Source organism: Pongo pygmaeus, chromosome 10 (genome assembly GCF_028885625.2).
Source record: "Pongo pygmaeus isolate AG05252 chromosome 10, NHGRI_mPonPyg2-v2.0_pri, whole genome shotgun sequence".
NCBI classification, from domain to species: domain Eukaryota; kingdom Metazoa; phylum Chordata; class Mammalia; order Primates; family Hominidae; genus Pongo; species Pongo pygmaeus.
Genome location: NC_072383.2, coordinates 85,984,750 through 86,011,096, shown reverse-complemented (window position 1 = coordinate 86,011,096; position 26,347 = coordinate 85,984,750). Strand labels below are relative to the sequence as shown.

The window sequence follows — 26,347 nt, the reverse complement described above, 5'->3', positions numbered from 1 at the left end:
TTATTGATTTCTACTTTAATTCCATTGTAGAGTCTGAAAACATACTTTGCCTAATTTCTATTTAGAAAAAAATTTTTAGGTGTCTCTTATGACCTAGAATGTGCTCTTTCTTGGTGAATATACCAGGAAATGTTGAGAGAAATGTTTGCTTTGCTGTAGTTGGATGGAATATTCTACAAAAGCCAGTACATCAACTTAACAGATAATTTTGTTTAGGTCAACTACATCCTTATCGATTTTCTGCCTGCTTGACCTACCAATTACTGAAAGAGGCATGCTGAGGTTTCCAAATATAATAGTAGATTTGTCTATTTTCCCTTGTTCTATCAGATTTTTGCCTCATGTATTTTGACACTCTCATTTTTAAGTGCGTACATGATGGTATGCTTTGAATGTTTGCCTCCTCCAAATTTCATGTTGAAATTTAATCATCATTTTGTAACAGCATTAAGAGGTAGAATCTTTAAAAAGAGATTAGATTATGAGAACTCTGCTCTCATGGATGGGATAAGTGCCATAATAAAATAACATATTTGGCCCTCTTTTGTCTCTTTGTCCTTCTACCTTCCACCATGTGATGATGTAGCAAGAAGACCGTTACCAGATGCCAGCACCTTGATATTGGTCTTTCTAGCCTCCAGATCTATGAGTTAATACATTTTTGTTCATTATAAATTACCCAGTCTGTGATATTTTATTATACCAGTGCAAAGAGAGAAAAGACACCTGTTAATGATGGTTATGTCTTTTTGGATAATTGAACCATTCATCATTATGTAATGACACTTTCTCAGTGATAAATTTTACAGTTCTTAAGTATAATCTGTATGAAATAAGTACAACCATACCTGATTTTATTGCACCTCACTTTATTTCATTTTGCAAATATTGTAGTTTTTACAAATTGAAGGTCTGTGGCAGCTCTACAACTAGAAGTTCTGTCGATGCTACTCTTCTAATAGCACGTGCTCACTTTGTGTCTTTATGTCACATTTTGGTAATTCTCTCCATATTTCAAGCTCTTTTATTATTATTATATTTTTAATGGTGAAGTGGGATAGGTGACCTTTGATGTTATCATTGTAATTGTTTTTGGGCACCATGAAGTTGTAAGATACTCTTATAAGATGGTGAACTTAATCAATAAATGAATGTGTTTTGACTGCACCACTGATTGGCTTTTCCCTAATCTCCTTTCATCTCTTTGAGACTCCCTATTTCCTAAAACAAAATATGTTAAAATTAAGCTAATTAATAACCCTCAATGGCCTTTAATTGTGCAAGTGAAAGGAAGAGTGATAAGTCTCTAACTTTAAACCAAAATCTAGAAATGATTAAACTTAGTGAATAAGACTTGTTGAAAGCAAAGACTAGCAAAAGCTAGGTTTCTTGAATGAAACAGTTAGCCAAATTGTGCATGCAAAAAAAAATGTCTTAAAGGAAAATAAAAGTGCTACCATTTTATTATTATTATTATTATCATTATACTTTAAATTCTGGGATACATGTGCAGAATGTGCAGGTTTGTAACATAGATATACATGTGCCATGGTGGTTCGCTGCACCCATCAGCATGTCATCTACATTGGGTATTTCACCTAATGCTATTCCTCCTCTTGCCCCTGACCTCCCAACAGGCCCTGGTGTGTGATGTTCCCCACCCTGTGACCATATGTTCTCATTGTTCAACTCTCACTTATGAGTGAGAACATGTGGTGTTTGGTTTTCTGTTTCTGTGTTAGTTTGCTGAGAATGATGATTTTCAGCTTTATTCATGTCCCTGCAAAGGACATTAACTCATCCTTTTTCTGACTGTATAGTATCCCATGGTGTATATGTGCCACATTTTCTTTATCAAATCTATTATTGATGGGCATTTGGGTTGGTTCTAAGTCTTTGCTATTGTAAATAGTGCTGCAATAAACATACATGTGCATGTGTCTTCATAGTAAATGATTTATCATCCTTTGGGTATATACCCAGTAATGGGATTGCTGGGTCAAATGGTATTTCTGCTTCTAGATCCTTGAGGAATCACCATACTGTCTTCCACAATGGTGGAACTAATTTACACTCCCACCGACAGTGTAAAAGCGTTCCTATTTCTCCACATCCTCTCCAGCATCTGTTGTTTCCTGACTTTTTAATGGTCGCCATTTTAACTGGCATGAGATTGTATCTCCTTGTGGTTTTGATTTGCATTTCTCTAATGACCAGTGATTATGACATTTTTCTAATATGTTTGTTGGCTGCATAAATGTCTTCTTTTGAGAAGTGTCTGATCATATCCTTCACTCACTTTTTGATGGGGTTGTTTGATTTTTTCTTGTAAATTTGTTGAAGTTCCTTGTAGATTCTGGATACTAGCCTTTGTCAGCTGGATAGATTGCAAAAATTCTCTCCCATTTTATAGGTTGCCTGTTCACTCTGATGATAGTTTCTTTTGCTGTGCAGAAGCTCTTTAGTTTAATTAGATCCCATTTGTCAATTTTGGCTTTTGTTGCAATTGCTTTTGGTGTTTTAGTCATGAAGGCTTTGCCCATGTCTATGTCCTGAATGGTATTGCCTAGGTTTTCTTCTAGGGTTTTTATGGTTTTAGGTCTTATGTTTAAGTCTTTAATCCATCTTGAGTTAATTTTTGTATAAGGTGTAAGGAAGGGGTCTAATTTAAGTTTTTTGCATATGACTAGCCAGTTTTCCCAACAACATTTATTAAATAGGGAATCCTTTCCCCATTGCCTGTTTTTGTCAGGTGTGTCAAAGATCAGATGGTTGTAGATATGTGGTGTTATTTCTGAGGCCTCTGTTCTGTTCCATTGGTATATATATCTGTTTTTGTACCAGTACCATGCTGTTTTGGTTACTGTAGCCTTGTAGTATAGTTTGAAGTCAGGTAGCGTGATGCCTCCAGCTTTGTTTTTTTTTTTTTTTTTTTTTGCTTAGGATTGTCTTGGCTATGGGGGCTCTTTTTTGGTTCCATGTGAGGTTTAAAGTAGTTTTTTCTAAGTTTTTGCAAAGAAAGTCAGTGGTAGCTTGATGGGAATAACATTAATCTATAAATTACTTTGGGCAGTATGGCCATTTGAATGATATTGATTCTTCTTATCCATGAACATAGAATGTTTTCCCATTTGTGTGTGTCCTCTCTTATTTTCTTCAGCTGTTTTTTGCAGTTCTCCTTGAAGAGTTCCGTCACATCTCTTGTAAGTTATATTCCTAGGTATTTTATTCTCTTTATAGCAATTGTGAATGAGAGTTCACTCATGATTTGGCTCTCTATTATTGCTGTATAGAAATGCTTATGATTTTTGCACAATTGTATCCTGAGACTTTGCTGAAATTGCTTGTCAGCTTCAGGAGATTTGGAGCTGAGATGATGGGGTTTTCTAAATATACAATCATGTCATCTGCAAACAGAGATAATTTGACTTCCTATTTGAATACCCTTTTGATAAACTTAAGAGAATTAAGGACGTTTTAGCCAACAGAGTTTTTATTCAGTTTTCAAGTCTTGATTTGCAAAAACCTCAGGATAGGGTTATGGCTGAAAGCAACCTAATCCTCTTACCTTGAGTTAATAGCTTAGAGTAGGTACAAAGGAATGTAAGGAAGTTTAAATAGCTTGTTTACTCATGTAGTCCTCAGACCAGCCTTTGATCATTCATAAGACTGCTCTCTCTGGGTAGGGTAACCAGATTAATTACCCACAGGTGTGTTGACTCAAAGCCTTTGTCATTAAATATGTGCTGAATAAATGCCAGCAAGGCCAGCTAGTTGGCACGCCACTGCCACAACTCTTTCTGTGCATGGCCCGGCCTCGTGGCCCACTCTTTCACTGAATATTGGTGTCTGAGTATGTTATTCATCCATTGTGCAGCCTGGGTCTGAGGGTCAGACCCTGGCAGGAGAGGTGTTGAATTTTATTGAAGGTCTTTTCTTCATCTGTGGAGATAATCATGTCGTTTTTGTCATTAGTTCTGTTTCTGTGATGGATTACATCTATTGATTTGCGTATGTTGAACTAGCCTTAAGAGTGCTACTTTTTGTTTATTTATTTTTTATTATTTGTGAGCACGCAAATAATAAGAAAACAAAACAGCCTTATTGCTGTTATGGAGAAAGTTATAGTGGTCTGGTTAGAAGATCAAACTAGCCACAAGATTCGTTCAAGCCAAATCCTAAGCTAGACTAAGATTATAACTCTCTTCAATTCTCCGAAGGCTGAGAGAGGTGAGGAAGCTGCCAAAGAAAAGTTTGAGGCTAGCAAATGTTGCTTCATGAGGTTTAGGAAAAGCAGCCATCTCCATAACATGAAAGTGCAAGGTGAAGCAGCAAGTGCTGATGCAGAAGCTGCAGCAAGTTATCCAGAAGATTTAGCTGAGATCATTGATGAAGGGGGTTACACTAAAAAACAAATTTTCATTGTTTTGTACTGGAAAAAATTGTCATCTAGGATTGTTTTATATTGGAAGAAATTGTCATCTAGGATTGTTATAGCTTAAGAGGATATTTTACTGCCTGGCTTCAAATCTTCAAAGGACAGGATGACTTCCTTGTTAGGAGCTAATGTGACTGGAGACTTTAAGTTGAAGCCAATAGTTATTCATCATTTAGAAATTCCATTATAGTTACCATTTAGAAATTCCTAGGGCCCTTAAGAATTGTGCTAAATCCACTTTGCCTGTTCTCTGTAAATGGAACAACAAAGCCTGAATGACAGCACACCTGTTTACAGCATGGTTTATTGAATATTTTAAGCCCACTGTCAGGGCTCACTGCTCAGGAAAGAATACTCCTTTCTGAATATTACTGCTCATTGACAATGTACCTAGTTACTCAAGAGCCCTGATGAGGTATACAAGGAAATTAATGTTGTTTTCATGTTTTCTAAAAGCAACTCCATTCTGCAGTCCATGGATCAAGGATTAATTTTGACTTTCAAGTCTTATTATTTAAGAAATATATTGTATAAGTCTATGGCTGCTATACAGAGTGATTCCTCCGATAAATCTGGACAAAGTAAATTGAAAATCTTCTGGAAAGGATTCACCATTCTGTATACCATTAAGAACATTTGTGATTCATGGGAAAGGGCCAAAATATAAACATTAACAGGAGCTTGAAAGTTGATTCCAGCATTCATAGATAACTTTTAGGGGTTCAGGACTTCATGAAGAAAGTAAGTGCAGATATGGAGGAAATAGCATGAGAACTGGACTTAAAAGTGGAGCCTGAAGATATGACTAAATTATTGCAAGTGCATGACAAAATTTGAACAGATAAGGAGTAGCTTCTTGTGGATGAAGAAAGGAAATGGTCTCCTGAAATGGAATCTACTCCTGAAGAAGATGCTATGAACATTGTTGAAATGACAACAAAGTATTTAGAATATTATTATATAAACTTAGTTGATAAACGAGGGCAGGGTTTGAGATGATTAACTCTAAGTTTGAAAGCTGTTGTAATGTGGGTAAAATACTATCAAACAGCATCACATGCTACAGAGAAATCTTTTGTGAAAGGAAGAGTCAATGAACGCAGCAAACTTCATTGTCATCTTATTTGAAGAAATTACCATGGCCACCCCAAATTTCAGCAACCACCACCCTGATCAATTAGCAACTATTAACACTGAGGTGAGACTCTTCACCTGCAAAAAGACTGTGACTCACTGAAGAGTCAGATGATTGTTAACACTTCTTAGCACTAAAATATTTTTTAATTTAGATAGGTATATTGTTTTTTAGACAATACTATTCCACACTTAATAGACTACAATATGTTTTAAACATGACTTTTTTGTGTACTGGGAAACCAAAAAATATGTGTGATTAACTTTATTTTGGTGGTCTGGAACTCAATCCACAATATCTCTGAGGCATGCCAGTATAGCTATTCCAGTTTTCTGTTGAACAATGTGAGCATGTTATGTAGTTTTTTTTTCTTTATTTTTAACCTAGCCATGGTTTTATATTTAAAGTGTGTTTCTTGTAGACAGCATATAGTTGAGTCTTGCTTTTTATACACTTCGACATTTTATGTCTTTTAATTGTTGCATTTATACTACTTACATTTAAGATGATGATTTATATATTTATATTAATATCTACCATATTTGTAACTGTTTTCTGTTTATTGCAGTTGTTCTTCATTTCTTTGTTTTTTTGCTCCCTTTTCTGACCTCCATGGCTTTGATTAAATATATTATATTATTATATTGTCTATCCTCTTACCATATAAACTATACTTCTTTTAAAATAACATTCAGTGGCTTCCCTAGAGTTTGAAATATCCATTTATAATGAATCTAATTCCGTCCTCATAACACTACACCACTTCATAGGAATCACATGTACCTTACATATATAGGAATATATATATATTCCTAAATCTTTTATCTAGTATCTTATCACAATCATTTTACTTATTCATAAGCTATAATCTCCTAATACATTGTTACTATTATTACTTTGAGTAATATTGCTTGAGTGAGAGTAGCAGATTCACTTATCTTCTCTACAGCTGCGTATCTCGCTGCTGTCCCTGGCAATCTTCGTGTTCCCCAAACAGTCAAGGATTAGTGAGTGTCAACTTCAGAGGCCAGGAGTCAATGTTTATCCAAAAGAACAACATAATGAATTTCTCATCCCTGCATCCCTCACCCTCTTTGGAATACTTGTCAGAGTTATCCAATTGCATAATAATGCAAGACCCACAGCCAGGATGCTTGTGCTTAATTAAGTGTTCTTCCATATCAGTATTCAAAGGCACTGGTACTTTTGACAAGGGGGCTGACTATGTTTTCTGAAGGAGCAGCTGTAATCTTCTCTAAGTGCAAACCATAATCTCTCAGAGGTGGACTGGAGAGCCTTGGAATGAGAGATAGGATGGCCTTCTATGAGACAGGCCATTGGGGTTCCCTGCCCCTTTTCCCAGTAATACTTAGAAGGTTTCTACTGTGAATTATTGGGTGAAGATAAGATGACAATCATTGGACAAATACAAAAGCTGAGAACCACTACTTAAGAAAGCAAAGCCATAATGGAAGGTGGTTTTGTTCTGATAAGTTTTAGTTTGAGTGTCTAGCACTCTTGCTGTGCCACTGTACTACTATGGCTCTGTTACAACAACAACAAAAAAACTGTCAAGGTTATAGTAGAAAACACCTTTAGTACTCCTGTGTCACAATGAAGGAGTAATCTAACTTACATGTGGGATCTTTAAAACATATACTCATTGCCATGAGGGAGGTCCCTAACCCTGATGATACTGATTGGATATTCTCTAGAGGAAGACATTTATAAATTTAGATGAAGAGATACATGACAAAGAGAACACCTGTGAAATATATTAAATGGCTTAATTAAAAAAAGAATAGATTCTGGTTCCAAGATGGTCGAATAGGTACAGCTCTGGTCTGCAGCTCCCAGTGTGATCAACACAGAAGATGGGTGATTTCTCCATTTCCAACTAAGGAACCTGGCTCATCTCACTGAGACTGGTTGGACAGTGGATGCAGCCCACGGAGGGTGAGCCAAAGCAGGGCAGAGTGTCACCTCATCCAGGAAGCACAAGGGGTCGGGGCATTTCCCTTTCCTAACAGCAGTCCTTTTGGCAGAAACTATTCCTAATAGACTAACAGACTAACTGTTCCTAACAGACTAACAGATCTTTTGGCAGAAACTCTACAAGCCAGAAGAGAGTGGGGGCCAATATTCAACATTCTTAAAGAATTTTCAACCCAGAATTTCATATCCAGCCAAACTAAGCTTTGTAAGTGAAGGAGAAATAAAATCCTTTACTGACAAGCAAGTGCTGAGAGATTTTGTCACCAGCAGTCCTGCCTTACAAGAGCTCCTGAAGGAAGCACTAAACATGGAAAGGAACAACCGCTACCAGCCACGGCAAAAACATGCCAAATTGTAAAGACCATTGATGCTAGGAAGAAACTGCATCAACTAACGAGCAAAATAACCAGCTAACATCATAATGACAGGATCAAATTCACACGTAACAATATTAACCTTAAATGTAAATGAGCTAAATACTCCAATTAAAAGACATAGACTGGCAAATTGGATAAAGAGTCAAGACCCATCAGTGTGCTGTATTCAGGAGACCCATCTCACATGCAGAGACACACATAGGCTCAAAATAAAGAGATGGAGGAAGATTTACCAAGCAAATGGAAAACAAAAAAAAGCAGGGGTTGCAATCCTAGTCTCTGATAAAACAGACTTTAAACCAACAAAGATCAAAATGGTAAAGGGATCAATTCAACAAGAAGAGCTAACTATCCTAAATATATAGGCACCCAATATAGGAGCATCCAGATTCATAAAGCAAGTCCTTAAAGACCTACAAAGAGACTTAGACTCCCACACAATAATAATGGGAGAATTTAACACTCCACTGTCAATATTAGATCAACAAGACAGAAGGTTGAAAAGGATATCCAGGACTTGAACTCAGCTCTGCACCAAGCAGACCTAATAGAAATCTCCAGAACTCTCCACCCCAAATCAACAGAATATAGATTCTTCTCAGCACCACATCACACTTATTCCAAAATTGACCACATAGTTGGAAGTAAAGCACTCCTCAGCAAATGTAAAAGAACAGAAATTACAACAAACTGTCTCTCAGACCACAGTGCAATCAAATTAGAACTCAGGATTAAGAAACTCACTCAAAACCACACAACTACATGGAAACTGAACAACCTGCTCCTGAGTGACTACTGGGTAAATAACAAAATGAAGGCAGAAATAAAGATGTTCTTTGTAACCAATGAGAACAAAGACACAACATACCAGAATCTCTGAGATACATTTAAAGCAGTGTGTAGAGGGAAATTTATAGCACTAAAGGCCCACAAGAGAAAGCAGGAAAGATCAAAATTGACACCCTAACATCACAATTAAAAGAACTAGAGAAGCAAGAGCAAACAAATTAAAAAGCTAGCAGAAAGCAAGAAATAACCAAGATCAGAGCAGAGCTGAAGGAGATAGAGACACAAAAAACCCTTCAAAAAATCAATGACTCTAGGAGGTGGTTTTTTGAAAAGATCAACAAAATAGATAGCCCACTAGCAAGACTAATAAAGAAGAAAAGAAAGAAGAATCAAATAGATGCAATAAAAAAATGATAAAGAGGATATCACCACCTATCCCACAGAAATGCAAACTACCATCAAAGAATACTATAAACACCTCTACACAAATAAACTAGAAAATCTAGAACAAATGGATAAATTCCTGGACACATACACCCTCCCAAGACTAAACCAGGAAGAAGTTGAATCCCTGAGTAGACCAATAACAGGCCCTGAAATTGAGGCAATAATTAATAGCCTACTAACCAAAAAAAGTCCAGGACCAGATGGATTCACAGCCAAATTCTACCAGCAGTGCAAGGAGGAGCTGCTACCATTCCTTCTGAAACTATTCCAATGAATAGAAAAAGAGGGAATCCTCCCTAACTCATTTTATGAGGCCAGCATCATCCTGATACCAAAGCCTGGCAGAGACACAACAAAAAAAGGAATTTTAGACCAGTATCCCTGATGAACATCGATGCAAAAATCCTCAATAAAATATTGGCAAATCGAATCCAGCAGCACATCAAAAAGCTTATCCACCACGATCAAGTGGGCTTTATCCCTGGGATGCAAGGCTGCTTCAACATACATAAATCAATAAACGTAATCCATCACATAAACAGAACCAAAGATGAAAACCACATGATTATCTCAATAGATGCAGAAAAGGCCTTTGACAAAATTCAATAGCCTTTCATGATAAATACTCTCAATAAACTAGGTATTGATGAGATGTGTCTCAAAATAATAAGAGCTATTTATGACAGACCCACAGCCAATATCATACTGAATGGGCCAAAACTAGAAGCATTCCCTTTAAAAACTGGCATAAGACAGGGATGCCCTCTCTCACCACTCCTATTCAACATAGTGTCTGAAGTTCTGGCTAGGGCAATCAGGCAGGACAAAGAAATAAATGGTATTCAATTAGGAAAAGAGGAAGTCAAATTGTCCCTGTTTTCAGATGACATGATTGTATATTTAGAAAACCCCATCATCTCAGCCCCAAATCTCCTTAAGCTAATGAGCAAATTCAGCAAAGTCTCAGGATACAAAATCAATGTGCAAAAATCACAAGCATTCCTATACACCAATAACAGACAAACAGAGAGCCAAATCATGAGTGAACTCCCATCCACAATTGCATCAAAGAGAATAAAATACCTGGGAATCCAACTTACAAGGGATGTGAAGGACCCCTTCAAGGAGAACTACAAACCACTGCTCAATGTAATAAAAGAGGACACAAACAAATGGAAGAACATTCCATGCTCATGGACAGGAAGAATCAATCTTGTGAAAATGGCCATACTGCCCAAGTAATTTATAGATTCAATGCCATCCCCATCAAGCTACCAACGACTTTCTTCACAGAATTGGAAAAAACTTCTTTAAAGTTCATACAGAACCAAAAAAGAGCCTGCATTGCCAAGACAATCCTTAGCAAAAAGAACAAAGCTGGGGGCATCATGCTACCTGACTTCAAACTATACTACAAGGCTACAGTAACCAAAGCAGCATGGTACTGGTACCAAAACAGAGATATAGACCAATGGAACAGAACAGAGGCCTCAGAAATAACACCACACATCTACAACCATCTGATCTTTGACACACCTGACAAAAACAAGAAATGAGGAAAGGATTCCCTATTTAATAAATGGTGCTGGGAAAACTGGCTGGCTATATGTAGAAAGCTGAAACTGCATCCCTTCCTTACACCTTACACAAAAATTAATTCAAGATGGATTAAAGATGTAAATGGTAGACCTAAAACCGTAAAAACCCTAGAAGAAAACCTAGGCAATACCATTCAGGACATGGGCATGGGCAAGGACTTCATGACTAAGACACCAAAAGCAATGGCAACAAAAGCCAAAATTGACAAATGGGATCTAATTAAACTAAAGAGCTTCTGCATGGCAAAAGAAACTACCATCAGAGTGAATAGGCAATCTACAGAATGGGAGATCAGTTTCGCCATCTACCCATCTGACAAAAGGCTAATATCCAGAATCTACAAAGAACTTAAACAAATCTACAAGAAAAAATCAAACAACCCCATCAAAAAGTGGGCAAAGGATATGAACAGACACTTTTCAAAAGAAGACATTTATGCATTCAACAGACAAATGAAAAAATGCTCATCATCACTGGCCATCAGAGAAATGCAAATCAAAACCACAATGAGATACCATCTCACACCAGTTAGAATGGCCATCATTAATAAGTCAAGAAACAACAGGTGCCAGAGGGGATGTGGAGAAATAGGAACACTTTTACACTGCTGGTTGGTGTGTAAACTAGTTCAACCATTGTGATTATATGCCCAAAGGATTATAAATCATGCTACTATAAAGACACAAGCACACGTATGTTTATTGCGGCACTATTCACAGTAGCAAAGACTTGGAACAAACCCAAATGTCCATCAATGATAGACTGGATAAAGAAAATGTGGCACTATACACCATGGAATACTATGCAGCCATAAAAAATAATGAGTTCATGTCCTTTGTAGGGACATGAATGAAACTGGAAACCATCATTCTCAGCAAACTATCGCAAGGACAAAAAAACCAAACACTGCATGTTCTCACTCATAGGTGGGAATTGAACAATGAGAACACATGGCCACAGGAAGGGGAACATCACACTCCGGGGATTGTTGTGGGGTGGGGGAAGAGGGGAGGGATAGCATTAGGAGATATACCTAATGTTAAATGACGAGTTAATGGGTGCAGCACACCAACATGGCACATGTATGCATATGTAACAAACCTGCACATTGTGCACATGTACCCTAAAACTTAAAGTATAATAATAATAAAATTTAAAAAAAAAAGAAAATGTGGCACATATACACCATGGTATACTATGCAGCCATAAAAAAGGATGAGTTCTGGCCAGGCACGGAGGCTCATGCCTATAATCCCAGTACTTTGGGAGTCTGAGGTGGGCAGATCACGAGGTCAGGAGATTCAGACCATCCTGGCTAACATGGTGAAACCCCGTCTCTACTAAAAAATACAAAAAAAATTAGCCAGGCGTGGTGGCGGGCGCCTGTAGTCCCAGCTACTTGGGAGGCTGAGGTAGGAGAATGGCGTTAACCCCGGGGGCAAAGCTTGCAGTGAGCCGAGATCACTCCAGTGCACTCCAGCCTGGGTGACACAGCGAGACTCCATCTCAAAAAAAAAAAAAAAAATTAAGATGAGTTCATGTCCTTTGTAGGGACATGGATGAAGCTGGAAACCATCATTCTGAGCAAACTATTGCAAGGACAGAAAACCAAACACCGCATGTTCTCACTCATAGGTGAGAATCGAACAAGGGGAACACTTGGACACAGGGCGGGGAACAGCACACACCAGGGCTTGTCGTGGGGTGGGGGATGGGGGAGGGATAGATTAAGAGAAATACCTAATGTAAATGATGAGTTAATGGGTGCAGCACACCAACATGGCACATGTATACATATGTAACAAACCTGCACATTGTGCACATGTACCCTAGAACTTAAGTATAGTAATAGTAAAAAAAAAAAAAGAATAAAACATATCTTGGATAGAAGGGGAGGGAATTAAAAGCACATACACATACACAGATATATGTCATAGACCTTTGTTTCATTTTAATTACATATTTAACTATATAACATTAACAAACATATTTAAATATTATATGTGTTTAATTATTATGCAGTTAAATTGAAACAAAGATCTATAATATGACCCAATTGGGAATCCAAAATGTATTAAAATAATTTATATATTAATAACAAACAGAAAGGTTGCTGATTGTCTTTTGTGCCTCTACAGCATAGAATCTGGATTAATTTGAACATTTGCTAAAACGCACCAACTGGCCAAGCTTCATGGATTTAATCAATACTGGGGATCAAATTACAGTTACATATGGGATCCTACTAAGTATAAACATGGTATCCCCTATAATCATGGGAAAATAACTAAATATAAAATAGAGGAAAATAGGTATGCTTCATTTTAACTATATAGCTTTGCCTAAATTTCCCACAGCCATAGTACTCATGGATCTAAAATATCCCATAGGAGGTATAGACACTCTGACACAGTGAGTAGTAAATTAAAATTAAATCTTTGACACTAACAAACTGGTTTGACAAAATGGGACCTCATAGATCCCCAGTTAAAACAGTTAATATGGCCCGAAATAAGTTGAAGCTTGACTTTGAAGATGATAACTTCTTTTATGTAAGACCTAATTAATGAATGGGTTTGCCACTGATTTTCTATTTGACAGTCCAATTGGGCCTCTTCTTAAACCTGGAAAGAATGAATGGTACCTCACAGTGATTACTGTAACCTAAATGCTGTGGCTCTATCTATTAAGGCCTTCCTACCCAATAACCAATATTAATAAAATTGCTAACTTCATCCAATCAATAGTTGATAAATTTCTTGCCATTATAGGTTTGGATAATATGTTTTATAAAGTGGCTATTTCACACCAGCGTTTCAGCTGCAGTTTGCTTTCACCTTAGAAGGAACGTAGCACACTTTCACAGGGCTGCCCAGAGGGTGTCTCAATAGCTTTTCATCACACACAGTCTTCGCAGACAAGACCTTACATGCAGCATCTTTTCCAGAGACATAAGTAGGATGTTACAGTGATGGACTCTTCCCCTGAAGAGATTCATTTGGCATACTTATTAAGGACATGCAAATGCAATATCTTAGTCTTTTTTGGATTCTGGAGGCAACAGATTCCTCATTTACAAATTTTGTTTAATCTCACCGATGCTGCTACTAACAAATCAGTCCATCTTAAATGGAAAGCCATTTAAGGCTCAACAAAACATTCTAGAATCTGTCCGAATTAAAACCAGCAGGCACTCCTGTTACTGTCCTCAGAAACTCCTTCAATTTAGAAGCTTTGGCAATCTCCCAGTCTCTGGATGACTTATGATGGCCTTACATTGCCCATGGGCTTCTGATACAAGAAACTGTTCTTCTTGGTCCTGTGCTATACACCATTAGAGCAGCAATTGCTGCCCACATACTGTTCTTTTTTGAAAATAAAGGCTGTCACAGATCCTGAGCCTGTGACCCTCTGTACCCACCTTCCCATTATGTCTTGAATTATGGAAGCGACACACTGCAAGTTCACCCCTACATTCCCAATCCTAAAAAATCTTGTAGAAGGCACTATTGATGCCATCTGTGCCATCCTAAAAAAAAAAAAAGAGATTATTGCTTTCCTCCAGAAGCAACTGCTTCATATTGACCCATTTCTTGATTCCCTTGGGAGAATATCTCTCACTCTCCAGCACATTCTCTTATTTCACCCATCTAGCCTTCCACCGTGACCTCACACTCCACCATGACCTCACATGGTCATAGCTTACCATGACCACCACAACTATTTGACTGCAATCACATATCACTAAACTTTACCTATACCTCACTGAGCCATCATTTCATACTCTCTACCTTCACCCAGTTTTGAGGCTCTGGCTAGAGGTTGGTAGGTCCTACTTCTTAAGCAACTGGTTAAATTCACACCCCAACCACATCTCTTATTAGACTCTTACACTCTAGGTCCACTAAGTACCTGACTTAATTGTCCTGGGGCCATAACTAATGAAAGCCCCTAACCCTGGAAGTCCTCAAAATTATTCAAACTAGCCAATTGATATGGTTTGGCTGTGTCCCTACCCAAATCTTATCTTGAATTATAGTTCCTATAGTCCGCACATGACATGTCGTGGGAGGAACTCAGTGGGAGGTAATCGAATCATGGGGGTGGTTACTCCATTGTTGTTCTCAGGATAGTGAGTGAGTTTTCATGAAATCTGATGGTTTTATAAGGGGCTTTCCCCCTTTGTTCAGCACTTCACCTTCCTGCCGCCTTATGAAGAAGAATGTACTTGCTTCCCGTTTTGCCATGATTGTGAGTTTCCTGAGGCCTCCCCAACCCTGTGGAACTGTAAGTCAATTAGACTTCTGTCCTTTATAAATTACCCAGTCTCAGGTAGTTCTTTATAGCAGCACAAGAATGGATTAATACACCAACCAATAGGGAGCTTGAGAAACCTAGCTTGCCCCATTCCAACTCCCATACAAAAACTACCCTCCATGCAGCTACTGCTTGCTATCACCCTGTCCCTGGATGCAACTTCCTGTTTGTTCTTGCTTGTCAAACTTCTCCCATTTGGATCATAAATAACAAAGAATTTTGCCTATCCTCTCTCATTGAGTTGTATCTTCTCAAAAGAACCTTTAAATATTAGAAAACAACTTGCAAGATTTCAAGCCAACTCCAAGTTATGTCACATTACACCTGCACACCCATACCCAACACCAAACTGTAATTATTTTTAGTGGACCCCACATTCACTTTTTTTGCTGGTGCCAACAGAAAAGCAAAAGGGGTTTCAGGAAACTTAGCAGCAAAGTGAATATAAGCCTGCAAAGGAACAGGAGGCAACTGATCATTGACTATAGTCCACTCAGGAGGTATATAATTACAAAAGTACTGACTTCTCACACATGGTAGGCAGAGGTCCTCAACTCTGGCAGCCAATTAGAATCACCACGTAAGATTTTACTAAGTACTGTACCTAAGTCTTTAACCTGGAGATTATGATTAGATCCAGATATCAGTATTTATTAAGGCTCCTAAGTGTTTCAAATATGATGACAAATAAATAAATCATTATTGAGTTAGAAGAAGCCAACCCTAGAAAAGAGGGATGCAAGTATAGGTGTTTCCTAGACTAAATGAAAGCAACATAACAATAACCAGTAGGAAAAAAATAGCTAATAAACTTTGAGCAGTAAATGTCTGATGGTTTCTGCATGGCAGAAATGGTTGGCTGTCGAATGACAATATTCATTCTATTTCTGTCATGTAGTGTTACTGCTTCATGTTGTCTACCTCTGCAGAGATTGTATTTCTCAGTAATCTTTGCATCTAGGCAGTACCTGTGTCTTGTTTTTACAGGGGAAAGCTAAGAAAAATGATGTGTTCTACTTTTAGGCCAAGGTAGTTAAGAAGAAAGATTATCTACTCCAAACACTCTTTTCCTCTCTTGGCCAGAAGTCAATGTGCAGGGTAACCTTAGCTCATGTATTAAATATGACATTGTCTGTTATTCTGAGTACATATCAAAAGTCCCTCCTTCTAATTTGGAATGCCTACAAATTGGATTGTTACACACACAAGAAATGTAGTTACATTATATCAAGCCACTGATATTTCAGATGTGTTTATTAACATTATTCTAACTAATAAAAAAATTAATAATGGGGTTCTGCCATAACATATCTAAATTGTGTGGTTATGACTTCGTAGTTGAATGATAGTCAACAAAGAAGAAGAAATAAAATAAAGTAGGAGGCACAAAAGCTCTGTGATGCTATAAGGCAGCTGTTGCCTGTGGTAACTTTGAAGGCAGCCATGTGCTCAGTGAACCTAAAGATGGAAGAGAATTGTGAAGAACCAGAATATGAGAGCCATTGTTAGCTAATATTGGCTGCCTTTAGCAAGATATTACAAGAAGATATGAGTTCTGGTATGAATTGTTTGGTTTTCAAACAAAGATTGTAAGGAGTGGATAAAGTTCAGAGATCAGGAAGGCTTACAGGATTAGAATTAACTCCTGCTTCTGGACTCTAAGGGCCATGAGTAGCAGAGGCCCAGTAAAACTTCTCAGTTAACAGGTTAGATACAAACCAGTTGTAATTATCAAATTACGAGTGGTATCTTCCCATCTAAGGAGGTAGCTTTCACTAGGTTGACACAGAAAGAAATACGAAGAAGAGGAAACAAAATATTTGCTTGAAAGTGAAAATACTTAATCAAATCAATCATTTGGCATAAATAAATCAAATTATGAAACAAAATATAGTTGTTTGACACAATGAAAACAGTATAATTATGGGTAAAATGTTCATATTTTCACAGGATAAATTTGCAAGCTTAATATGGTAGATTTTAATAAAAAAAGTATTTCCATACAGATTTGAACAAATTAAGTGATGTTTGGAAAAGTTTATCTTTTTCTGGATAGCATTGTTTATAGTGGAGCTCAAATAATTAGTATACTTTTATGATTATTTCTTAAAAAGATAATGGCAAGAGTAATCTATACCTATGATGGAAAAAATCCTAAGATGTGAGGGGTGGCAAGAAATAACAAACCTTACTGTTTTTATTTTTAACTGAGTATTTTATGTCTGAAAGTATGGTAGCCAAAGAATGTAAGAAAAGTATCTGCAGACCCTAAAACTTAAAGTATAATAATAATAAAATAAAATAAAATAAAAAAGTATCTGCAGATTTTTGTAAACCATCTATTTTTGTGCAGAGTTTTGTAACTTGTAAAGTACTTTTATAATTTTATTTGCTATTCCAATTGATCATCTGACATTGAGTAGATAGGAATGACATAAGATGACTCAAAGGTATGGTAGCCAAACAATGTGAGAAAAGTATCTGCAGATTTTTGTGAGCCATCTATTTTTTGTGCAGAGCATTGTAATTTGTAAAGTACGTTTATAATCTTATTTGTTATTCCAATTGATCACTGATATGGTTTGGCTGTGTCCCCATTCAAATCTCAACTTGAATTGTATCCCCCAGAATTCCCTCGTGTTGTGGGAGGGACCTAGGGGGAGGTAATTGAATCATGGGGGATGGTCTTTCCCATGCTATTCTCTTGATACTGAATAAGTCTCACGAGATCTGATGGGTTTATCAGGGGTTTCCTCTTTTGTCATCTCATTTTCTCTTGCTGCTGCCATGTGAGAAGTGCCTTTTGCCTCCCACCATGATTCTGAATCCTCCCCAGCCATGTGGAACTGTAAGTCCAATTAAACCTTTTTCTTCCGAGTCCCAGGTATGTCGTTATCAGCAGCATGAAAACAGACTAATACAATCATGTGACATTGAGAAGATAGGAATGACTTAAGATGACAAAAGCTTCATGCTGGGATTTTGTCAACCTGCCTAGGCTCTAATTTCTGCTACTCTATTATTGTATCTCTGTGACTTCAAAAAAAATTATTTAACCTATCTGAGTATGATAAACTGTAAAATGAGGATACTTAATCCAACCTCAGAGGTGATTGTGAAGATTACATGAGCTATACATGCAAAACATTTAGAGGAATGACTTACACAGGGTAAGCACTGAGAACATTTATACTATTATCAACTATTCAGGATAATTAGATTGTGACTCAAAGAAATTTATTAACTTATTAATAATTACATCATTAATAAATGCATGCACCTGGAGTATACTGAAAACATTCAAACCTCTAGTTGAAGGATTTCCTTTCTTACACATAAACTTCATTTCGGATGAATCATTATAAATATTTATTCACTAATTTTTTTAATTATCAATTTGCCTAAATTAAGAGATTTATACACTCTATGAAGAAGTATTACTTGTGCTTACCCATATATCTGTTTCTTCTCTGTTCCTGGGCTTATGCAACCTTTTATTTTTTAGTATTCTTGATAACTGGCCATGTCATGAGTTCTAATTAATGGGCTGAGAGCAGAAGGGATGTGTGCATTTTAGACTTGGTCTTTGATTCTCTGAGTTTTATTTCTCTACCACATAAATTGTGGATGCTCATGTTGAGATTGAGTGCCATAATGTAGAAACAGCCTGGAACACTCAGCCACTGTGTGGAGAACAGCTGCCCTCAAATGTTACTAGACCTTTAGCAGACTTTTTAGAAGCAAGAAAAATACTTCAGTTGGGTTAAGATAGTTAACTTGGAGGCTGTTTGCAATGTAACTCAGTCAATCCTATCTAATACACTGTATTTTCATGTAGCTCTTTTGATTGCCAGATTTTGGATTTTTTTCAGCTTAGAAAATATTTTTCTTCATTTTCTTACTTTGAGAATTATTTTTGCTTTGTCTATTTTGTTTTGTAATATAGATAAAGAATAAAATATATGTTTTGATTTACAGTCAAGGTATAATATGCATGAGTATGTTCACTGCCTCCTCTGGATAGGTCTCTCTTATTTTTCATAATTTATTTTATAATTTCTCTAATTATTTTCTCATGCTTTTCCTTTTGGAACTAAGAGACACTTGAGTTAGACATATTCTTTATGGGGAAACTGTCATTATAGATGTATACAAGATTACTCTCTTTTAGTAAGCTAATTCCCTTCTTTAACACTGATATTCACTCTAAAGTATTTGATCTATTGTATTGGATATGTGTCTATACGCATCCTTATAAAATATTTATTATTTTTGTCCATATGTGTTTTTAGTTTACATAAATGTATTGTGTCATATCTACTATTTTATTTCTTAATTTTTCTCTTAACGTGCTCTGCTTTAAGATTTTTCTATTTCTAAAGTTTGTATTATTAATTTATTTCATCTGGGACATAGTAATACATGGTGTACCTCTATCATATAAATATTCCTCTAATGATAAACACAAATTACCCACTATTATAAATACTTCACTAAGACATATTCTTATGTGTTTCCTATGTGCTAGTGGAAGAATTGCCCTACTGTGTATACATAGGAGTGAGATAGCTGGTTTATGTGGGATACTTGATTAATATTTCACAAAATTATTGCCAAAATTCACTGGGTTTGTATGGGATATCAGGTTAATGTGTCACTAAATTATTGGCAAAATTCATGTCAACATGGCCATACTAGTTGGCATTTATTTTTTGTTGTTGTTGTTGTTTTTGAGACGGAGTCTCGCTCTGTCGCCCAGGCTGGAGTGCAGTGGCGCAATCTCGGCTCACTGCAAGCTCCGCCTCCCGGGTTCATACCATTCTCCTGCCTCAGCCTCCTGAGTAGCTGGGACTACAGGCGCCCGCTGCCACTCCCGGCTAATTTTTTGTATTTTTTTTTAGTAGAGACGGGGTTTCACCGTGTTAGCCAGGATGGTCTCGATCTCCCGACCTCGTGATCCACCCACCTCAGCCTCCCAAAGTGCTGGGATTACAGGTGTGAGCCACTACGCCTGTCCACTAGTTGACAATTCTATCAGTAATTCATGAAGTTCCCAGTCCCCAAGCATCCTTACTAACTCTTGACATCTACTTTTCAAACATTCACCCCTCTGATGAATGTAAAGAACAGTATAATTTATGTTTCATTTTGCATTTCTGTGCAAAAATTGATTATCTATACATATACTTGTTAACTTTTTGTTAACCATCTGTAAATTGCCATTTCATACCTTGTGTTCTCTTTTTGTTGTTCATTTGAAGAAGGCATATGCTGCATAATGATTTTACACATTGTAACTCTCTTCTCCCATTTAACTTTAATATGAAGTTCTTCAATTTAAGAAGTTTTTTTTTAAGTTAATTCACTTTGAATTCTAGGAGTACTTCTTTTTTTCTTTTTTAAAGACAGGGTCTTGCCCTGTCACCCAGGCTGGAATGCAGTGGTGTAATCACGGGTCACCACAGCCTTCCAAGTAGCTGGGACTAAAACTGTGCACCACTATGCCTGGCTAATTTTTAAATGTTTTGCGTAAAAAACAGCCTCTCTATGTTTGCCAGGCTAGTCTCAAACTGCTGGGCTCAGGCAATCTTCCCGCCTCGGCCTTGCAAGTGCTGGAATTATAGGAATGAGCCTTGACTCCCGGCCTAGGAGTACTTCTTGATTTTTGTCTCTTAATGTTGCTGGTACGATTTTTACAATATTTACTCTGCTATTTTCATTGTGGCTTATAATTTGTCGGTTAAGTTTTTAAATTCTGAACAATCTTTTTGAGATTTCAGCTGGTTTTCCCTTGATGATCGTCTCTATATTTTTAGATACAACAATTGAAAATACTAACTAGAAGTCTTCTAGCATTTTACTCTGTTTCCTGAAATATTTTTTGTAAATGAGGCATTTTCTTTGGTTTTTAAAGGATAACCCACTACGTCTCTTTTCAAAGTTCTGATTACTTTTCTTTTAAAATGGTCTTAAATTTTTAAAAAAGTTATTTCCTTCTGCTCTAACTCTGAAACTTTAATTTAAAATTTAAGTTAAAATGTGCCACTTTTTAAACTCAATTTTCTTCTTTTATTTTCCCCCCTTACAAGGTTAATTTCTTTGATTTCTTATCTTCTCTCTCTCACTTCCACTTAGTACTAATTTCCGTCACCAGCTACTATTGAGAATACTCTCGAACTCCTTCTCCTTTTTAGTTAAAACCATGTAGTAACTACCTGTGCCCAAAGATCATTCCAGTGCTTTTATACCAAACCTGTGACTTTCTAAAAATTGTCATACTTCAACTTCCACATTCTTACAATGGTTGGCCCTTTCTCTCTTGCATGCTTAACTCATACTCCTGAGTCATTTTCCTTATTTATAGACTTCTTTAACTCCTTTAATCTGGTTTCTATACCCTCTTTATCTGGTTATACTGCATTCTGAAGCTACTCTTGTTATAATGTCTTTCTCATTATAACTGTAAACTTGTCTGTATTTCCTGTTATACTTGTCAGTTCTGAAGAAATAAACTTTCTTTTTTCATCAATGTACCCTGAAGGCCTGTCTTATTGCCTGACACATAATTGGTTTCCAATAAATATTTGTTAAATGAATAAATGATAATGGGATGAGTATAAGCATATAGCAAGCTTCAAAAATGCCTTTTCATTTGAGTTGTTTCAAGTCTCAGTTTTCCCCCCTCATTTGGTAAACTAGGAAGATATCAACTTATATATTGTGAATTTCTTTCCAGATCTGTGGAAATCATATTTAGGAAGAAAATCTTCCAAATAGAGTAAAACAGTGCCCAATAATGTTTCTTCAAACACCACCCACAGACACACCATGCAGCAGCATTTTGTAACTAACTTCCTTCATAAATGTTAAGGAATTATTGACTTACTGTTGCAATCCCTCTGGTGTGATAGGTTTTATTTTTTTAGAAGAAGGAAAAAAATCTATGTATCTACACAATGGTATGTGGAGTAGTTTTTCCTTTGAAAGCATCGCTTCCTTGTTTTTAAGTACAAGTATGTCTCATCACAATATTTAAAGAAATCAAGAAATGTCAGTAAGGGTATAAAGCAAAACGGGACTTCAAAGATTGAGTTGTAAAGGTTTACATCTCTTTAAAAGCTATATCTTTTTAAAGCTAAATCTAAAAATGGTGTATTTCTTGTACCATTTCAGATAAAAAGAATGACTTGACAATTTTGGAAAGAGTGCTTTTATAGGCAAAGTAATATGATACCTAATTTAATAATATGCAGAATGTAAAGCTCATGGGCATATTTTCCTCCCAAGAATGCTTACAGCTCAAAGGGGCCTTTTAGGGTAAGGGCGTAGTAATTGGTAGAGAGAATTGGTAGAGATACAGCTCTGGTATCAAATAATATTTTCCTAGCATGAGAAAGAAGCTAATTGAAAAAATGTTCTGGATTACAGCCCAATTTACCCTAAGGTCCCTAGATTTAGAGTGGTAGACAAATTGGAAGGTGATTTTCAGCTTGCTATACACTGCAACTTAGCATTTGAAATGCATTTAATCATTGAGCTGAGTTTGATCATCTCTCACAAAGAGAGATACATACTTTAAGTAATATGGGCATACTATAAGGAATAAAATGCCCACATTTTTTCTGACATTCAGGCAATCTAGTTTTACTGTATAATCATACATGTCTGTAGGTGTTCCTTGCCTAATCTAATATGATTTTGAGCCACTGAAACATGCCATGAGAACTTCTTGACATGAGGCAGCCGGAAGCAGTAGGAACAACACTAGAATCAAAGTTAAGATATTTATCCCTACATTCCAATTTTGATAATTATTGTAGCCCTTTATTAAAGCATTAGATCCATATTGTATCCTCCAATGATTATATCCTCTCTTATTAAATCACTTAAACCCTGTTAATCCCAGTTTCTTCAAATGTTAAATAAGACTAGAAATATTGCCTGGCTTTACCCAGGAGGTAACATTTATCATAACTTTTAAGAAACTGTGAAATACTTTAGAAATATTATTATTAGTCAATAGTGTCAACAATTGATTTGACTAAGTTTTTTTTTTTAATTTAGCCTTTATTTGAATTGACTAAATCAGACATCCTCTGGTTTTATATATGCAGCTCAATTAATTGGTGGGACTAAAATCAACAAGTGATAAAATATGCTAATGGTTATGACAATTTGTAAATATATCTGCTTTACCAACCTGGAACCTCTGTCAATCTGAAGCCCTACAGTCTGAGTCCTAGAGCTGTGACTTTCCTGAATCAGTGAGACAAATAATTTAAGGGCATGTACCATTAGCCTTACAAACTTTTATTTTTTTCCAGAAATAGAAACATTAAAAAGCAATAGCTATCTTTATATCACCATTTTTTTTTCTTTGCAAAAATCAAGACAATTTGACAGTCTTTCCCCACTCCTTTCCTCAAACAGGAATGTAATCTCATATTAAAGGAGAAGCTGAACAGAATGGAATAGATGACTTGAGAAGGAGAAGAGGAGAAAGGAGACCATTACGACTGAGAGAAAATAGTTAATTTGAAGTGACATTTGTGGCACAGGAAGATTGAGAGTTTCATAGTACAAAGAAAGAGGTATCAGAAAAAAGTTTCCTACCATTACGGTGATTAAGGCATCCTTTCTAAGATAGGAAGCAAAGTAGGTGAGGCATGAATTGATTTCAGCAGCTTGTAACCCAGTTCTGAGCTGTGATTGGCAGGACAATTTAGATTCTACATAGATAGGATCCCAGAAATCCAAAGAAGATGTAGGAGTTTGATTATACTGGTCTTTTGGTTAAATTAGAGAATGTTCTTCACCTCATTTCCTCTAAAAAATCTTTGCAAAATAAAATTACATTAAAGAGCTTGTTCTCTGAAAGTATACCAGAATTCCTTTTTGTTTTATTTAATGCATAATTAATAAATAATTATAACCTGTCAGAGATAGCCATATATTTTGTCAATATTGAGAGTAGTTAACTGGTGAAGGAGAAAGAGCACTGAAATGGAAATGAGGAAACGTGTTTTCTACTCTCAACTATTAATTGGTTGATTTTATGTAAGTTATTTGATCTTTCTATAATAGAATTTTCATAACATATGCATACTATATTTCAGAGTGGAGATTTTCACTAATTTTTTGTCAAATTGATTCAAATAAATAAACTCTGAATGTTGGAGTTGGAGATTTTTAAAGTTCCTGCTATCTCTAAAGTTCTATGATAATTTAACCAACTGTTGTGGCTTGCTTTCCCTATACTATATACAACAGTTCTGCTTACATCTTTCACTGTGTATTAGCCATTTAATTGCCAGTTGGCTTTCATTATCACTCACAGAGATAATTTTTATCAAACATTTGCTATACATTTCTACTGTCTTTTAAAAAAATCTTTTGCTGCTAATTGTAGACTAATATATATTTAAGGTTTACTAAGATGGTTCAGAAATATAAGCCATTTACTTTATGTATCTCAGGACCACTAACACCACTTTTGACTCAGCTTCATTTACAGTTTGTTCTTTTAAGGCTTTTAAAATTTATCTATATATCTGTATATCTCTATATAAAATAATACATACATGCACATAAATATGTATGTGTGTATAATATTGATATATTATATACATCATATATGCATATAATACACACACACACACACACACACACACACACTTTTTATTGCCCTGAAGTGTGGCTTATCCAAATATCCTCATTTCACAAATGAAGATTTTTGTGTCAAACAAATGATTTTTCTGAAGCCACATAGCTTTAGTTCTAGTAGTACTAAGACTATAAATTATTTACAGAAACCAATATGCATGCTTTTATGAAGTACCATTTTATTTTTAAAGCAAACTCTTTAATGTTGCAAATTTGAATGGTTACAGAAAATAAGAGCCAGTAAAAAACATTAATTTTATTTAATCATAGAAGCATATGTCTTATTTTGGGTTATGTAAGTTAGATTAGAGATGAAACAGTATATCAATTAGCTATTACTGCATAATAATACCTCACAACTTAGTGGCTTAAAACTGCAAACACTTATTTAATTGGGATTCTCCAGTTTGGCAATGTTGTCTGGGTTGAGCTAAGCAGGTCTTTTGTTTTTGACTTAGCTCATTCATGCATCTGTGATCAGCTGCCAGATTGGCTGGAGGCTGGTTCATCAGAAATGACTTCAGCTAGGATGACCCGACTCTGCTTTTTACATTTAAGTATCTTCTGAGGCTTATTCACATGACAGTAATAGAGATCCAAAAGCAAAATGGGAAATATGCAAAATCTTTCAAGGGCTAGGCTCAAAATTAGACTGTTACTTCTACCACATTTTACTAATCAATGCAAGTTATAAAGTCAGACAAGATTTAAGGGGTGAAGAAAGAGTGGCAAAGTTGCTGTACAAAGAGGAGTGGATATAGGAAGAGATAAAGAATTATGGTTATTTTTGCAATCTCATGCAAATAGCATTTTTGCAGTATAGATTTAGTTTCATGGCTTTATTGAGAAAAGCTTAAATCAAAACTGCAGAATCTTTTTGTGTGTGTTTTTTATTCCCCTGGCACATTCTAGCATATACTTACAAATACCAATTCCTGGCATGGATGCAGATCAACTGCTGATGAGAATGCAAAATAATACAGCCACTTTGGAAAACAGTTTGATAATTTCTTATAAAAAGTTAATTATACACTTACCATATAAGCCAGTAATCCAACTACTGGGTTATTTAACCAAATGCAATGAAAACTTAGTTTTCGCTGGCATAAAATTCTTTCCCACTTATTAAGCCTTCAATCCCTTGACTTTGTCTTTTGCAGATAGAAAAATTAAAAGACATAGAGGCTAAAACCAAATATAGCCTACTGCCTGTTTTTGTTAATAAAGTTTCATTGGAACATCGCCATGCCATTTGTTTACACAATGTTTATGACTACTTGTGTGCTGTGCTACAATGACAGAGTTGAGCAATTGTGCATGAGCTCACAAGGCCCTCAAAGCCTAAAATATTTACTATCTAGCCTTTTACATAGCAAGTTTGCTGACTCCTAGAGGATAGGATTTTCTAATTGTTTTTTAACAGGTCAGTGTTGAAAATCATGTTAATCACTTATGGTTGTGTTCCATTGGCCAGAACTCTGTCTCATGGTCACACAGTGCAAGGCAGGCTGGGCTATTTACGATACTTGCATGCATAGGAAACAGAGGAAACTGATATTTATAACTCTGTTATGTCTTTACTGACTT

General features: G+C 36.1%; 1 long non-coding RNA gene across 1 annotated transcript in view; it reads left to right on the top strand.

The window, feature by feature from the left end:
* The window catches only part of LOC134737605 (uncharacterized), a 185,512-nt gene extending 161,945 nt beyond the window's left edge, over positions 1-23,567 (top strand). The window contains exon 4 of the long non-coding RNA XR_010122649.1: positions 23,528-23,567. This is a non-coding gene — a long non-coding RNA (uncharacterized LOC134737605). The remainder of the gene's footprint in view (positions 1-23,527) is intronic.
* Positions 23,568-26,347: the final 2,780 nt, after the last annotated feature.